This window comes from Ranitomeya variabilis, chromosome 2 (genome assembly GCF_051348905.1).
Source record: "Ranitomeya variabilis isolate aRanVar5 chromosome 2, aRanVar5.hap1, whole genome shotgun sequence".
NCBI lineage: Eukaryota > Metazoa > Chordata > Amphibia > Anura > Dendrobatidae > Ranitomeya > Ranitomeya variabilis.
This window is the reverse complement of record NC_135233.1, coordinates 73,314,974-73,332,923: the sequence shown is the minus strand read 5'-3', so window position 1 is coordinate 73,332,923 and position 17,950 is coordinate 73,314,974. Positions and strand designations below refer to the sequence as shown.

The following is a 17,950-nucleotide window of genomic DNA, read 5'->3' as shown; positions in this document are numbered from 1 at the left end:
GGTGTATGGAGCGGAGCTGAATGTGTACGAGGTGTACGGAGCGGAGCCGTGTGTGTATGAGGTGTATGGAGCGGAACCGTGTGTGTATGAGGTGTATGGAGCGGAGCTGAATGTGTTCAAGGTGTACGGAGTGGAGCTGAATGTGTTCAAGGTGTACGGAGCGGAGCTGAATGTGTATGAGGTGTATGGAGCGGAGCCATGTGTGTATGAGGTGTATGGAGTGGAGCCGTGTGTGTATGAGGTGTATGGAGCGGAGCCGTGAGTGTATGTGCTGTATGGAGCGGAGCCGTGTGTGTATGAGGTGTATGGAGCGGAGGTAAATGTGTACGGAGCAGAGCCGTGTGTGTGTATGAGGTGTACGGAGTGGAGCCGTATGTGTATGAGGTGTATGGAGCGGAGCCGTGTGTGTACGAAGTGTACGGAGCAGAGCTAAATGTGTACGAGGTGTACGGAGCAGAGCCGTGTGTGTATGAGGTGTACGGAGCGGAGCCGTGTGTGTATGAGGTGTATGGAGCGGAGCCCTGTGTGTACGAGGTGTACGGAGCAGAGCTAAATGTGTACGAGGTGTACAGAGCAGAGCCATGTGTGTATGAGGTGTAGGGAGCGGAGCCGTGTGTGTATGAGGTGTACGGAGCAGAGCCGTGTGTGTATGAGGTGTACGGAGTGGAGCCGTGTGTGTATGAGGTGTATGGAGCGGAGCCATGTGTATGAGGTGTATGGAGCGGAGCCGTGTGTGTATGTGGTGTATGGAGCGGAGCTAAATGTGTACGAGGTGTACAGAGCAGAGCCGTGTGTGTGTATGAGGTGTACGGAGTGGAGCCGTGTGTGTATGAGGTGTATGGAGCGGAGCTAAAAGTGTACGAGGTGTACGGAGCAGAGCCGTGTGTGTGTATGAGGTGTACGGAGTGGAGCCGTGTGTGTATGAGATGTATGGAGCGGAGCTGTGTTTGTACGAGGTGTACGGAGCAGAGCTAAATGTGTACAAGGTGTACGGAGCAGAGCCGTGTGTGTGTGTATGAGATGTACGGAGTGGAGCCGTGTGTGTATGAGGTGTATGGAGCGGAGCCGTGTGTGTATGAGGTGTATAGAGCGGAGCCGTGTGTGTGTGAGGTGTACAGAGTGGAGCCATGTGTATGAGGTGTACGGAGCAGAGCCGTGTGTGTATGAGGTGTACGGAGTAGAGCCGTGTGTGTATGAGGTGTACGGAGCAGGGCCGTGTGTGTATGAGGTGTACGGAGCAGAGGCGTGTGTGTATGAGGTGTACGGAGCACAGCCGTGTGTGTATGAGGTGTACGGAGCAGAGCCGTGTGTGTATGAGGTGTACGGAGCAGAGCCGTGTGTGTATGAGGTGTACGGAGCAGAGCCGTGTGTGTATGAGGTGTACGGAGCAGAGCCGTGTGTGTATGAGGTGTACGGAGCAGAGCCTTGTGTGTATGAGGTGTACGGAGCAGAGCCATCTGTGTATGAGGTGTACGGAGCGGAGCCGTGTTTGTATGAGGTGTATGGAGCAGAGCCGTGTGTGTATGAGGTGTACGGTGCGGAGCCGTGTGTGTATGAGGTGTACGGAGCAGAGCCGTGTGTGTATGAGGTGTACGTAGCGGAGCTAAATGTGTACGAGGTGTACGGAGCAGAGCCGTGTGTGTTTATGAGGTGTACGGAGCAGAGCCGTGTGTGTATGAGGTTTATGGAGCGGAGCTAAATGTGTACGAGGTGTACTGAGCGGAGCTAAATATGTCCAAGGTGTACGGAGCAGAGCCGTGTGTGTATGAGGTGTAAGGAGTGGAGCCGTGTGTGTATGAGGTGTACATGTCATGGTATGTACTTTTGCCCGGTCCTGTATTTGAGTAATATGCCATTTGATGTATGTAAGGGTACCGTCTCACAGTGGCACTTTTGTCGCTACGACGGTACGATCCGTGACGTTCCAGCGATATCCATACGATATCGCAGTGTCTGACACGCAGCAGCGATCAGGGACCCTGCTGAGAATCGTACGTCGTAGCAGATCGTTTGGAACTTTCTTTCGTCGCTGGATCTCCCGCTGTCATCGCTGGATCGTTGTGTGTGACAGCGATCCAGCGATGCGTTCGCTTGTAACCAGGGTAAACATCGGGTTACTAAGCGCAGGGCCGCGCTTAGTAACCCGATGTTTACCGTGGTTACCAGCATAAAAGTAAAAAAAAACAAACAGTACATACTCACATTCCGGTGTCTGTCCCCCGGCATTCTGCTTCTCTGCACTGTGAGCGCCGGCCAGCCGGAAAGCGAGCACAGCGGTGACGTCACCGCTGTGCTTTCCGGCTGGCGCAGACACAGTGCAGAGAAGCAGAACGCCGGGGGACAGACACCGGAATGTGAGTATGTACTGTTTTTTTTTTTTTACTTTTACGCTGGTAACCACGGTAAACATCGGGTTACTAAGCGCGGCCCTGCGCTTAGTAACCTGATGTTTACCCTGGTTACCCGGGGACTTCGGCATCGTTGGTCGCTGGAGAGCTGTCTGTGTGACAGCTCCCCAGTGACCACACAACCACTTACCAACGATCACGGCCAGGTCGTATCGCTGGTCGTGATCGTTGGTAAATCGTTATGTGAGACGGTACCCTAACTGTTCTCTGGTTTCTATAAGCTGTAATTTATGTATTTTCTTGTGCTGGGAGTTCACCTGTAACAATATCTCCTTCCCCCAATACTTGCAGCCCTAAGCTATAATGTAATTAAGCTTTGTCAACACCTCTAGTGGAATAGCTATTCTTCCTCACAGCAGGTGGCTAGTCAAATGTACATACTACGTAGACTAAGCGGAGCCGACCAGAATAGAATCTTCTGATGGACCCAACCATTGATAGAAGGTGTGACCCCTACCCCCTTCATGGGCGGATCCCAGGAGCTCAGACAATCCATTCTTATTTTTGAGATCAGATGTGAGTTGATCCTTGAAGGAGGAGTGGGGATTCTTAGCTGAGGCAAGACCCCATGTCCATCTGTGACTGCGGAAGCGAACGGGGCGAGACTTGAGCTGAGGACATATCTCGTCGTTCGTGGGATTGTTTTGGGATCCTTTAGACTCGTGTGGACTATTGTTTTGTTAGCTGGCACAAGGATTATCGGGAGGTGCCCCTGTTGTGAAATTGGATTTTGGGCTCCCCGGTGGCCACTGGTGGAATTGAACTGGTGTGCATCATCCCCTCTGTTCACCTTTTTCCATCAGGATGTGGGAGTCGCTATTTAACCTTGCTCCTCTGTCACTTCCATGCCGGTCAACATTGTAATCAGAAGCCTTTCTGTGCATGTTCCTGCTTCTAGACAACTCCCAGCTAAGTTGGACTTTAGTCCTCGTTTGTTTTTGCATTTTGTTCCAGTTCACAGCTGTAGTTTCGTTTCTGTGTCTGGAAAGCTCTTGTGATCTGAAATTGCCACTCTGATGTTATGAGTTAATACTAGAGTCTTAAAGTAATTTCAGGATGGTATTTTGATAGGGTTTTCAGCTGACCATGAAAGTGCCCTTTCTGTCTTCCTGCTATCTAGTAAGCGGACCTCAATTTTGCTAAACCTATTTTCATACTACGTTTGTCATTTCATCTAAAATCACCGCCAATATATGTGGGGGCCTCTGCCTGCCTATCGGGGAAATTTCTCTAGAGGTGAGCCAGGACTATATTTTCCTCTGCCAGGATTAGTTAGTCCTCCGGCCGGCGCTGGGCGTCTAGGGATAAAAAACGTAGGCAACGCTACCCGGCTACTGTTAGTTGTGCGGCAGGTTTAGTTCATGGTCAGTTTAGTTTCCATCCTTCCAAGAGCTAGTACTTATGTTTGCTGGGTTATGTTCTCTTGCCATTGAGAACCATAACAGTTTGACCGGCCAAAAAGGGTTAAATTAATTGACAGAGAAAGGAGAGAAAAGAGAAGTCTGCTGAAGATTTTTTTTTTTTTTTCCCCTTCCCTTCAGTTCTGAGTGTGCTTGTAATTGAATCTCTTGCAAGTCTGCCTATATTGCAGCCTTTCTCTCTCTCTCTCTCCTTCTAATCCTGGAATGGCTCTGTGTTCACCTGTTTAAAATGGATATTCAGAGTTTAGCTGCAGGTTTGAATAATCTCACCACGAAAGTTCAAAATTTACAAGATTTTGTTGTTCATGTTCCTATATCTGAACCTAGAATTCCTTTGCCTGAATTTTTCTCGGGGAATAGATCTTGCTTTCAAAATTTTAAAAATAATTGCAAGTTGTTTTTGTCCCTGAAATCTCGCTCTGCTGGAGATCCTGCTCAGCAGGTCAGGATTGTGATTTCCTTGCTCCGGGGCGACCCTCAGGATTGGGCTTTTGCATTGGCTCCAGGGGATCCTGCGTTGCTCAATGTGGATGCGTTTTTTCTGGCCTTGGGGTTGCTTTATGAGGAACCTCAGTTAGAGCTTCAGGCGGAAAAGGCCTTGATGTCCCTATCTCAGGGGCAAGACGAAGCTGAAATATACTGCCAGAAATTCCGTAAATGGGCTGTGCTTACTCAGTGGAATGAGTGCGCCCTGGCGGCGAATTTCAGAGAGGGTCTCTCTGATGCCATTAAGGATGTTATGGTGGGGTTCCCTGTGCCTGCGGGTCTGAATGAGTCCATGACAATGGCTATCCAGATCGATAGGCGTCTGCGGGAGCGCAAACCTGTGCACCATTTGGCGGTGTCTACTGAGAAGACGCCAGAGAATATGCAATGTGATAGAATTCTGTCCAGAAGTGAACGGCAGAATTTAAGACGAAAAAATGGGTTGTGCTTCTATTGCGGTGATTCAACTCATGTTATATCAGCATGCTCTAAGCGTACTAAGAAGCTTGATAAGTCTGTTTCAATTGGCACTTTACAGTCTAAGTTTATTCTATCTGTGACCCTGATTTGTTCTTTATCATCTATTACCGCGGATGCCTATGTCGACTCTGGCGCCGCTTTGAGTCTTATGGATTGGTCCTTTGCCAAACGCTGTGGGTATGATTTGGAGCCTCTTGAAACTCCTATACCCCTGAAGGGGATTGACTCCACCCCATTGGCTAGTAATAAACCACAATACTGGACACAAGTAACTATGCGGATTAATCCGGATCATCAGGAGATTATTCGCTTTCTTGTGCTGTATAACCTACATGATGTGTTGGTGCTTGGATTGCCATGGCTGCAATCTCATAACCCAGTCCTTGACTGGAAAGCTATGTCTGTGTTAAGCTGGGGATGTAAGGGGACGCATGGGGACGTACCTGTGGTTTCCATTTTATCATCTATTCCCTCTGAGATTCCTGAATTCTTGACTGAATATCGTGACGTTTTTGAAGAACCTAAGCTGGGTTCATTACCTCCGCACCGGGAGTGCGATTGTGCCATAGATTTGATTCCGGGTAGTAAATACCCTAAGGGTCGTTTATTTAATCTGTCTGTGCCTGAACATGCTGCTATGCGAGAATATATAAAGGAGTCCTTGGAAAAGGGACATATTCGTCCTTCGTCATCTCCCTTAGGAGCCGGTTTTTTCTTTGTGGCTAAGAAAGATGGCTCTTTGAGACCGTGTATTGATTATCGGCTTTTGAATAAAATCACGGTTAAATATCAATATCCGTTGCCACTGCTGACTGATTTGTTTGCTCGCATAAAGGGGGCCAAGTGGTTCTCTAAGATAGATCTCCGTGGGGCGTATAATTTGGTGCGAATTAAGCAGGGGGATGAGTGAAAGACCGCATTTAATACGCCCGAGGGCCACTTTGAGTATTTGGTGATGCCTTTTGGTCTTTCAAATGCCCCTTCAGTCTTTCAGTCCTTTATGCATGACATTTTCCGTGATTATTTGGATAAATTTATGATTGTGTATCTGGATGATATTTTGATTTTTTCGGATGACTGGGACTCTCATGTCCAGCAGGTCAGGAGGGTTTTTCAGGTTTTGCGGTCTAATTCCTTGTGTGTGAAGGGTTCTAAGTGCGTTTTTGGGGTTCAAAAGATTTCCTTTTTGGGATATATTTTTTCCCCCTCTTCCATCGAGATGGATCCTGTCAAGGTTCAGGCTATTTGTGATTGGACGCAACCCTCTTCTCTTAAGAGTCTTCAGAAATTTTTGGGCTTTGCTAACTTTTATCGTCGATTTATTGCTGGTTTTTCTGATGTTGTTAAACCATTGACTGATTTGACTAAGAAGGGTGCTGATGTTGCTGATTGGTCCCCTGCTGCTGTGGAGGCCTTTCGGGAGCTTAAGCGCCGCTTTTCTTCCGCCCCTGTGTTGCGTCAGCCTGATGTTGCTCTTCCTTTTCAGGTTGAGGTCGACGCTTCTGAAATCGGAGCTGGGGCAGTTTTGTCGCAGAGAAGTTCCGATTGTTCCGTGATGAGACCTTGTGCCTTTTTCTCGCGTAAATTTTCGCCCGCCGAGCGGAATTATGATGTTGGGAATCGGGAGCTTTTGGCCATGAAGTGGGCTTTTGAGGAGTGGCGTCATTGGCTAGAGGGGGCTAGACATCAGGTGGTGGTATTGACTGACCACAAAAATCTAATTTATCTTGAGTCCGCCAGACGCCTGAATCCTAGACAGGCGCGCTGGTCGTTGTTTTTCTCTCGGTTTAATTTTGTGGTGTCCTACCTGCCGGGTTCTAAGAATGTTAAGGCGGATGCCCTTTCTAGGAGTTTTGAGCCTGACTCCCCTGGTAACTCTGAACCTACAGGTATCCTTAAGGATGGAGTGATATTGTCTGCCGTTTCTCCAGACCTGCGGCGGGCCTTGCAGGAGTTTCAGGCGGATAGACCTGATCGTTGCCCATCTGGTAGACTGTTTGTTCCTGATGATTGGACCAGTAGAGTCATTTCTGAGGTTCATTCTTCTGCGTTGACAGGTCATCCTGGAATCTTTGGTACCAGGGATTTGGTGGCAAGGTCCTTCTGGTGGCCTTCCCTGTCTCGAGATGTGCGAGGCTTTGTGCAGTCTTGTGACGTTTGTGCTCGGGCCAAGCCTTGTTGTTCTCGGGCTAGTGGATTGTTGTTGCCCTTGCCTATCCCGAAGAGGCCCTGGACGCACATCTCGATGGATTTTATTTCGGATCTTCCTGTTTCTCAGAAGATGTCTGTCATCTGGGTGGTGTGTGACCGTTTCTCTAAGATGGTCCATTTGGTTCCCCTGCCTAAGTTGCCTTCTTCTTCCGAGTTGGTTCCTCTGTTTTTTCAAAATGTGGTCCGTTTGCATGGTATTCCGGAGAATATCGTTTCTGACAGAGGAACCCAGTTCGTGTCTAGATTTTGGCGAGCATTCTGTGCTAGGATGGGCATAGATTTGTCTTTCTCGTCTGCTTTCCATCCTCAGACTAATGGCCAGACCGAGCGGACGAATCAGACCTTGGAGACATATTTGAGGTGTTTTGTGTCTGCAGATCAGGATGATTGGGTTGCTTTTTTGCCTTTAGCGGAGTTTGCCCTCAATAATCGGGCCAGCTCTGCCACCTTGGTGTCTCCTTTTTTTCTGTAATTCGGGGTTTCATCCTCGATTTTCTTCTGGTCAGGTGGAATCTTCGGATTGTCCTGGAGTGGATGCTGTGGTGGAGAGGTTGCATCAGATTTGGGGGCAGGTAGTGGACAATTTGAAGTTGTCCCAGGAGAAGACTCAGCTTTTTGCCAACCGCCGGCGTCGAGTTGGTCCTCGGCTTTGTGTTGGGGACTTGGTGTGGTTGTCTTCTCGTTTTGTCCCTATGAGGGTTTCTTCTCCTAAGTTTAAGCCTCGGTTCATCGGCCCGTACAAGATATTGGAGATTCTTAACCCTGTGTCCTTCTGTTTGGACCTCCCTGCATCTTTTTCTATTCATAATGTTTTTCATCGGTCATTGTTGCGCAGGTATGAGGTACCGGTTGTGCCTTCCGTTGAGCCTCCTGCTCCGGTGTTGGTTGAGGGCGAGTTGGAGTACGTTGTGGAAAAAATCTTGGACTCCCGTGTTTCCAGACGGAAACTCCAGTATCTGGTCAAATGGAGGGGATACGGTCAGGAGGATAATTCTTGGGTGACTGCCTCTGATGTTCATGCCTCCGATCTGGTCCGTGCCTTTCATAGGGCTCATCCTGATCGCCCTGGTGGTTCTGGTGAGGGTTCGGTGCCCCCTCCTTGAGGGGGGGGTACTGTTGTGAAATTGGATTTTGGGCTCCCCCGGTGGCCACTGGTGGAATTGAACTGGTGTGCATCATCCCCTCTGTTCACCTTTTTCCATCAGGATGTGGGAGTCGCTATTTAACCTTGCTCCTCTGTCACTTCCATGCCGGTCAACATTGTAATCAGAAGCCTTTCTGTGCATGTTCCTGCTTCTAGACAACTCCCAGCTAAGTTGGACTTTAGTCCTCGTTTGTTTTTGCATTTTGTTCCAGTTCACAGCTGTAGTTTCGTTTCTGTGTCTGGAAAGCTCTTGTGATCTGAAATTGCCACTCTGATGTTATGAGTTAATACTAGAGTCTTAAAGTAATTTCAGGATGGTATTTTGATAGGGTTTTCAGCTGACCATGAAAGTGCCCTTTCTGTCTTCCTGCTATCTAGTAAGCGGACCTCAATTTTGCTAAACCTATTTTCATACTACGTTTGTCATTTCATCTAAAATCACCGCCAATATATGTGGGGGCCTCTGCCTGCCTATCGGGGAAATTTCTCTAGAGGTGAGCCAGGACTATATTTTCCTCTGCCAGGATTAGTTAGTCCTCCGGCCGGCGCTGGGCGTCTAGGGATAAAAAACGTAGGCAACGCTACCCGGCTACTGTTAGTTGTGCGGCAGGTTTAGTTCATGGTCAGTTTAGTTTCCATCCTTCCAAGAGCTAGTACTTATGTTTGCTGGGCTATGTTCTCTTGCCATTGAGAACCATAACACTTATCTACAGCATGACAGAATGCTGTAGATAAGCACCTGATGGCGGTGGCCGCAGTTTATATACGAAATATGAGGTGCCAGATTCCCTTTAAGGGTGCGTGTCCACGGTCCGTAATGACGGCGCTTTGGACGGAGCGGAAAACCCACGCCGCCCCCTTCCATAGCTCACAACCATCTCTCATTGTGCAGGACTGTCCCGGTTTTGAGCCTTTGCCCCGCTGTCCAGCACGGGACGCTCTGATCCCGCAGACAGCAGGAGAAGCAGCCGACACGCCCCCTTGTGTTAAGCCATGCCCCTTACCCTTCCGTATGCAGTGTACGTATCAGCCGGTCATCCCTGCACCCACAGAGCCTTACACCACATATTGGCTGCTCTGTGCTCACAGGACCTGTGATGAGGTCACAGGGGGAGGAGTCAGGGGTCACATGATCGGGACCTCCATGGATTGCAGGACTCGGCTGTGCTGGTTGCTGGATGAGGTAAGTATGCTGCCTTATGTGGGGTCAGGAGTTGTTTACAGTGTGGATGTAGCAGAGCCGTGTGTGTATGAGGTGTATGGAGCGGAGTCGTGTGTGTGTGAGGTGTATGGAGCGGAGCCGTTGTGTGTATGAGGTCTATGGAGCAGAGCCGTGTGTGTACGAGGTGTATGGAGCGGAGCCATGTGCGAGGAGTATGGAGCAGAGCTGAATGTGTACGAGGTGTACGGAGTGGAGCCGTGTGTGTATGAGGTGTATGGAGCGGAGCCATGTGTATGAGGTGTATGGAGCAGAGCTGAATGTGTATGAGGTGTATGGAGCGGAGCCGTGGGTGTGAGAGGTGTATGGAGCGAAGCAGTGTGTGTATGAGGTGTATGGAGCGGAGTCGTGTGTGTGCGAGGTGTATGGAGCGGAGCCGTGTGTGTACGAGGTGTATGGAGCGGAGCCGTGTGCGAGGTGTATGGAGTGGACCTGAATGTGTACGAGGTGTACGGAGTGGAGCCGTGTGTGTATGAGGTGTATGGAGCAGAGCCGTGTGTATGAGGTGTATGGAGTGGAGATGAATGTGTATGAGGTGTATGGAGCGGAGCCGTGTGTGTGCGAGGTGTATGGAGCGAAGCAGTGTGTGTATGAGGTGTATGGAGCGGAGTGGTGTGTGTGCAAGGTGTATGGAGCGAAGCAGTGTGTGTATGAGGTGTACGGAGCGGAGCTGTGTGTGTACGAGGTGTATGGAGGGGAGCCGTGTGTGTATGAGGCGTATGGAGCGGAGCCATGTGTGTATGAGGTGTATGGAGCGGAGCTGAATGTGTACGAGGTGTACGGAGCAGAGCCGTGTTTGTACGAGGTGTATGGAGCGGAGCTGAATGTGTATGAGGTGTATGGAGCGGAGCTGAATGTGTATTAGATGTAAGGAGCGGAGCCGTGTGTGTGCGAGGTGTATGGAGCGAAGCCGTGTGTGTATGAGGTGTACGGAGCGGAGCCATGTGTGTGCAAGGTGTACGGAGCGGAGCCGTGTGTGTATGAGGTGTATGGAGCGGAGCCGTGTGTGCGAGGTGTATGGAGCGGAGCTGAATGTGTACGAGGTGTACGGAGCGGAGCCGTGTGCGTATGAGTTGTATGGAGCGGAGCCGTGTGTGCGAGGTGTATGGAGCGGAGCTGAATGTGTACGAGGTGTACGGAGCGGAGCCGTGTGTGTATGAGGTGTATGGAGCGGAACCGTGTGTGTATGAGGTGTATGGAGCGGAGCTGAATGTGTTCAAGGTGTACGGAGTGGAGCTGAATGTGTATGAGGTGTATGGAGCGGAGCCATGTGTGTATGAGGTGTATGGAGCGGAGCCGTGTGTGTATGAGGTGTATGGAGCGGAGCCGTGAGTGTATGTGCTGTATGGAGCGGAGCCGTGTGTGTATGAGGTGTATGGAGCGGAGGTAAATGTGTACGGAGCAGAGCCGTGTGTGTGTATGAGGTGTACGGAGTGGAACCGTATGTGTATGAGGTGTATGGAGCGGAGCCGTGTGTGTACGAAGTGTACGGAGCAGAGCTAAATGTGTACGAGGTGTACGGAGCAGAGCCGTGTGTGTATGAGGTGTACGGAGCGGAGCCGTGTGTGTATGAGGTGTATGGAGCGGAGCCCTGTGTGTACGAGGTGTACGGAGCAGAGCTAAATGTGTACGAGGTGTACAGAGCAGAGCCATGTGTGTATGAGGTGTAGGGAGCGGAGCCGTGTGTGTATGAGGTGTACGGAGCAGAGCCGTGTGTGTATGAGGTGTACGGAGTGGAGCCGTGTGTGTATGAGGTGTATGGAGCGGAGCCATGTGTATGAGGTGTATGGAGCGGAGCCGTGTGTGTATGTGGTGTATGGAGCGGAGCTAAATGTGTACGAGGTGTACAGAGCAGAGCCGTGTGTGTGTATGAGGTGTACGGAGTGGAGCCGTGTGTGTATGAGGTGTATGGAGCGGAGCTAAAAGTGTACGAGGTGTACGGAGCAGAGCCGTGTGTGTGTATGAGGTGTACGGAGTGGAGCCGTGTGTGTATGAGATGTATGGAGCGGAGCTGTGTTTGTACGAGGTGTACGGAGCAGAGCTAAATGTGTACAAGGTGTACGGAGCAGAGCCGTGTGTGTGTGTATGAGATGTACGGAGTGGAGCCGTGTGTGTATGAGGTGTATGGAGCGGAGCCGTGTGTGTATGAGGTGTATAGAGCGGAGCCGTGTGTGTGTGAGGTGTACAGAGTGGAGCCATGTGTATGAGGTGTACGGAGCAGAGCCGTGTGTGTATGAGGTGTACGGAGTAGAGCCGTGTGTGTATGAGGTGTACGGAGCAGGGCCGTGTGTGTATGAGGTGTACGGAGCAGAGGCGTGTGTGTATGAGGTGTACGGAGCAGAGCCGTGTGTGTATGAGGTGTACGGAGCAGAGCCGTGTGTGTATGAGGTGTACGGAGCAGAGCCGTGTGTGTATGAGGTGTACGGAGCAGAGCCGTGTGTGTATGAGGTGTACGGAGCAGAGCCGTGTGTGTATGAGGTGTACGGAGCAGAGCCGTGTGTGTATGAGGTGTACGGAGCAGAGCCTTGTGTGTATGAGGTGTACGGAGCAGAGCCCTGTGTGTATGAGGTGTACGGAGCAGAGCCATCTGTGTATGAGGTGTACGGAGCGGAGCCGTGTTTGTATGAGGTGTATGGAGCAGAGCCGTGTGTGTATGAGGTGTACGGTGCGGAGCCGTGTGTGTATGAGGTGTACGGAGCAGAGCCGTGTGTGTATGAGGTGTACGGAGCGGAGCTAAATGTGTACGAGGTGTACGGAGCAGAGCCGTGTGTGTTTATGAGGTGTACGGAGCAGAGCCGTGTGTGTATGAGGTTTATGGAGCGGAGCTAAATGTGTACGAGGTGTACTGAGCGGAGCTAAATATGTCCGAGGTGTACGGAGCAGAGCCGTGTGTGTATGAGGTGTAAGGAGTGGAGCCGTGTGTGTATGAGGTGTACATGTCATGGTATGTACTTTTGCCCGGTCCTGTATTTGAGTAATATGCCATTTGATGTATGTAAGGGTACCGTCTCACAGTGGCACTTTTGTCGCTACGACGGTACGATCCGTGACGTTCCAGCGATATCCATACGATATCGCAGTGTCTGACACGCAGCAGCGATCAGGGACCCTGCTGAGAATCGTACGTCGTAGCAGATCGTTTGGAACTTTCTTTCGTCGCTGGATCTCCCGCTGTCATCGCTGGATCGTTGTGTGTGACAGCGATCCAGCGATGCGTTCGCTTGTAACCAGGGTAAACATCGGGTTACTAAGCGCAGGGCCGCGCTTAGTAACCCGATGTTTACCGTGGTTACCAGCATAAAAGTAAAAAAAAACAAACAGTACATACTCACATTCCGGTGTCTGTCCCCCGGCATTCTGCTTCTCTGCACTGTGAGCGCCGGCCAGCCGGAAAGCGAGCACAGCGGTGACGTCACCGCTGTGCTTTCCGGCTGGCGCAGACACAGTGCAGAGAAGCAGAACGCCGGGGGACAGACACCGGAATGTGAGTATGTACTGTTTTTTTTTTTTTACTTTTACGCTGGTAACCACGGTAAACATCGGGTTACTAAGCGCGGCCCTGCGCTTAGTAACCTGATGTTTACCCTGGTTACCCGGGGACTTCGGCATCGTTGGTCGCTGGAGAGCTGTCTGTGTGACAGCTCCCCAGTGACCACACAACCACTTACCAACGATCACGGCCAGGTCGTATCGCTGGTCGTGATCGTTGGTAAATCGTTATGTGAGACGGTACCCTAACTGTTCTCTGGTTTCTATAAGCTGTAATTTATGTATTTTCTTGTGCTGGGAGTTCACCTGTAACAATATCTCCTTCCCCCAATACTTGCAGCCCTAAGCTATAATGTAATTAAGCTTTGTCAACACCTCTAGTGGAATAGCTATTCTTCCTCACAGCAGGTGGCTAGTCAAATGTACATACTACGTAGACTAAGCGGAGCCGACCAGAATAGAATCTTCTGATGGACCCAACCATTGATAGAAGGTGTGACCCCTACCCCCTTCATGGGCGGATCCCAGGAGCTCAGACAATCCATTCTTATTTTTGAGATCAGATGTGAGTTGATCCTTGAAGGAGGAGTGGGGATTCTTAGCTGAGGCAAGACCCCATGTCCATCTGTGACTGCGGAAGCGAACGGGGCGAGACTTGAGCTGAGGACATATCTCGTCGTTCGTGGGATTGTTTTGGGATCCTTTAGACTCGTGTGGACTATTGTTTTGTTAGCTGGCACAAGGATTATCGGGAGGTGCCCCCGAACCTGTTCCGTTGGACTAATTGTGGACTCTGTAGATCTACCTGCATGTGTTGTTCCAGCGTTCTTGATAATAAATCAGTGGAATCATCCCTTGGCCTGTTGTCCCTTCTTGCTCTGCCGTACACCCCGTCACAGTACAGAGCGGAGCTAAATGTGTACGAGGTGTATTGAGCGGAGCTAAATGTGTACGAGGTGTATGGAGTGGAGCTAAATGTGTACGAGGTGTATGGAGCGGAGCTAAATGTGTACGAGGTGTACGGAGCAGAGCCGTGTGTGTATGAGGTGTACGGAGTGGAGCCGTGTGTGTATGAGGTGTATGGAGCGGAGCTAAATGTGTACGAGGTGTACGGAGCGGAGCTAAATATGTACGAGGTGTACGGAGCAGAGCCGTGTTTGTATGAGGTGTAAGGAGTGGAGCCGTGTGTGTATGAGGTGTATGGAGTGGAGCCGTGTTTGTCTGAGGTGTATGGAGTGGAGCCGTGTGTGTATGAGGTGTACAGAGCGGAGCTAAATGTGTACGAGGTGTATTGAGCGGAGCTAAATGTGTACGAGGTGTATGGAGCGGAGCTAAATGTGTACGAGGTGTATGGAGCGGAGTTGAATGTGTACAAGGTGTATGGAGCAGAGCCGTGTGTGTATGAGGTGTATGGAGCGGAGCCGCGTGTGTGCGAGGTGTATGGAGCGGAGCGCGTGTGTACGGAGTGGAGCCGTGTGTGCAAAGTGTACGGAGCACAGCCGCGTGTGTAGGAGTAGCTATGTGTGGCCATTATACGGTACGAAGTATCATGTGCAGCCAATATACAGTATGGAGCTTCATGTGCGGTCATTATACAGTGTGGAGCATCATGTGGGGTCATTATACAGTATGGAGCATCATGTGCGGTCATTATACAGTATGGAGCATCATGTGCGGCCATTATATAGTATGGAGCATCATGTGCGGCCATTATACAGTATGGAGCATCATGTGCGGCCATTATACAGTATGGAGCATCATGTGGGGTCATTATACAGTAAGGAGCATCATGTGCGGCCATTATATAGTATGGAGCATCATGTGCGGCCATTATACAGTATGGAGCATCATGTGCGGCCATTATACAGTATGGAGCATCATAAATATCAAAATTTCCAGATTCATCTCAGGGACTACCGTCAGTCACAAACAATACTATACACTCCCATAGGATACTAATATAAAAATCAGGAGACCAATTGGAAGCTTGTTTTGAAAATTTTAAACACAAACTTTATTAACAACAATGACATATTAAAAATAGGCGACCGTCACGTAGTGACAGTGCCATACACACATGAATTGCAAAAAGACACCAGACACGTAAGTCTACCACACTGAAGTGATGTCTAGTGAGGAAAAACACTCAATATATAATACAGGTGCAGGTAACACATATATATATGTTCAGGCAATGTGCCCTAGCAGTATTGATCCCATGAGAATTAACCCATGGGTGTAAAGTGCAAGTAACACATATATATATGTTCAGGCAATGTGCCCTAGCAGCATTAATCCCATGAGAAGTGACCCATGGGTGTGAAGTATCTCTGGGCAGGAGACTAAGTCTGTACTAAGTACCCCATATCACATGCCTGAGCTATCAAAAAGTAAAAAAAAAAGATAGCATGCCTCACCAAGGTGTCGGTAGACCGTTGCACGTTCCCCGACGCGCGTTTCGCCACTGTTCGCCTTGCTTTATCAAGGGGAGTGACACTCGGTGATTCCGGAAGTGTCCATTGCACACATCCGGAATCTCCGCACCCTATACATAGGACCCTGTGATTTACCTTGCGACAACGGAGCGTTGCCCCAAGGTAAACAGACATGCTGCGTTCTAAACAGCCGCGCTGCTTGTCCGTAAACGCAGGGCCACCGGATGCGTGTATCCACACATAGTGGAGACGGGATTTCAGAAAATCCCCTCTACTATGCTGTAAGATCTGGTCGCTGCGGCTTGAACGCTGCAGCTGTATGCAGCGTTCAATCCGCAGGTAATCCGGATGTAATCCGGCACGTGGACACATACCCTAAGGCTGCCGTCACACTATCAGTATTTGGCCAGTATTTTACCTCAGTATTTGTAAGCCAAAACCAGGAGTGGGTGATAAATGCAGAAGTGGTGACGTGTTTCTATTATACTTTTCATCTAATTGTTCCACTCCTGGTTTTGGCTTACAAATGCTGATGTAAAATACTGACCAAATACTGATAATGTGACGGCAGCCTAACAGTTTTATTTTCCCACCAAAAAGATGGCCGCCGCCATAGCCACTTCCATCTCTGTAATGGTCTCATTTTACGTCACCTTGCGTTTCAAGTCACATGATGAACGCGACTCAGACTGCTGGGAAAAAGTGTGACGTCGGCGCGTTGCCGTAAAGCGCCTGCCAGCATTCACACGGTAAGAAATGGAGTGTGTTGGTTTTACGTTTCTGGACGCGTGGCTGTGTGTTGTGTCTGCGGCGCCGGGATCCACATTCGCTCTGTACCGGTGCGGCGGCCGCTGGTCCCTGTATGTCCTGTCCTCTCCCTGCGGCTTTTAAGCGGCGAGAGCGGGAATATTGCGTGCAGCAGCCTGTGTGTAACTGCGGGCAGGGGCTGGAGCTGCACATTACTGCGCTGACTGGGAGCCGGCAGTGATTAATATGTGTAACCCGTCCATGACCGGCCCTGTACATCCTCCCAAGCGGCCATTTAGCCGGACCCCGCACCCGAGCGGGCCATTCACCGCCTACACTGCTCCATACCGGGCTGTATACCCCACTCCAGACCGGGCTCTGCCGCTTAACGCCCCCAGCCCCCACGAGACAATTTACCCCCTATATCCCGCCCTCACCAGGTAATTTATCCCTTATACTGCCCCCTACACCACAACATTTACCCCCTGCATCAGGCTATTTATAACCTATACCCTGCGTCCCCACCGGGCCATTAACCACTATAGCCGACTTCACCAGGCCATTTACCACCTATATCACCCCTGCATCTGGCCATTTATTGACTATACCCTCCCACCTCTGCACAGGACATTTACCTCCTATATTCCCGTGTCAGGCTATTTATCACCTATCCCACCCCCACATCCCCATCGAGCCATTAACTCCCTGTATCCCCTCGCCTCCTCACCAGGCCATTTACCCCCCTATACCCTAATCACCAGACCATTTACCCCCTATATCTGGCCTTTTATTACCTAAACCCTCCCACCTCTACACCAGGACATTTTACCCCTCTATCCCCATGTATCTCGCTGTTTATCGCCTATTCCCCCCCCCCCAAAAAAAATCGGGCCATTAACCCCCTGCATCCCCCACCTCCTCACCAGACCATTTACCCCTATTATCGCTCCTGCATCTGGCCATTTATTACCTTATACCATCCCCATCGGGCCTGTAGCTCCCCGCCCCCCCCCCCCCAGGCCATTTATCCACCCCTCCCCCCCCCCCCCCCGGCCATTTATCCCCCCCTCCCCCCCCCCAGGCCATTTATCCACCATTCCCCCCCCCAGGCCATTTATCCACCATTCTCCCCCCCCCCCCCCCCCCCCAAATCCATATATTCATCACCAGACCATTCATCCCCCCAGTATCAGGCTTTTTATCGCCCATCCCACATCCCCATCGGGCCATTTACCCACTATATCTCCTCACCAGACCATTTACCCCCTACACCTGTCCATTTATGACCTATATCCCCCCACATTGCTGCACCTGGCCATTCACCCCCTATATCACCCCCTACACCTGCCCATTTATTACCTATATCCCTCCACATTGCTGCACCAGGCCATTTACCCCCTATATCATCCCCTACACCTGTCCATTTATTACCTATATCCCCCCACATTGCTGCACCAGGCCATTTACCCCCTATATCATCCCCTACACCTGTCCATTTATTACTTATATCCCTCCACATTGCTGCACCAGGCCATTTACCCCCTATATCATCCCCTACACCTGCCCATTTATTACCTATATCCCTTCACATTGCTGCACCAGGCCATTTACCCCCTATATCATCCCCTACACCTGTCAATTTATTACCTATATCCCCCCACATTGCTGCACCAGGCCATATACCCCCTATATCATCCCCTACACCTGTCCATTTATTACCTATATCCCTCCACATTGCTGCACCAGGACATTTACCCCCTATATCATCCCCTACTCCTGTCCATTTATTACCTATATCCCCCGCACATTGCTGCACCAGGCCATTTACCCCCTATATCATCCCCTACACCTGTCCATTTATGACCTATATCCCCCCACATTGCTGCACCAGGCCATTTACCCCCTACACC

At 50.3% G+C, this 17,950-nt stretch overlaps 1 protein-coding gene across 3 annotated transcripts in view; it reads left to right on the top strand.

The window, feature by feature from the left end:
- The first annotated feature begins 15,922 nt into the window (after positions 1-15,922).
- Positions 15,923-17,950, top strand: part of SNRPB2 (small nuclear ribonucleoprotein polypeptide B2) — a 30,437-nt gene continuing 28,409 nt past the window's right edge. The window contains exon 1 of one of the 3 annotated variants that reach the window (XM_077282557.1): positions 15,923-16,042. The gene's annotated coding sequence lies outside the window, so the exon portion shown is untranslated. Of the gene's footprint in view, positions 16,043-16,078; positions 16,154-17,950 lie in introns of those variants that run through there. The other 2 variants (XM_077282558.1, XM_077282559.1) reach the window with 2 other exon arrangements.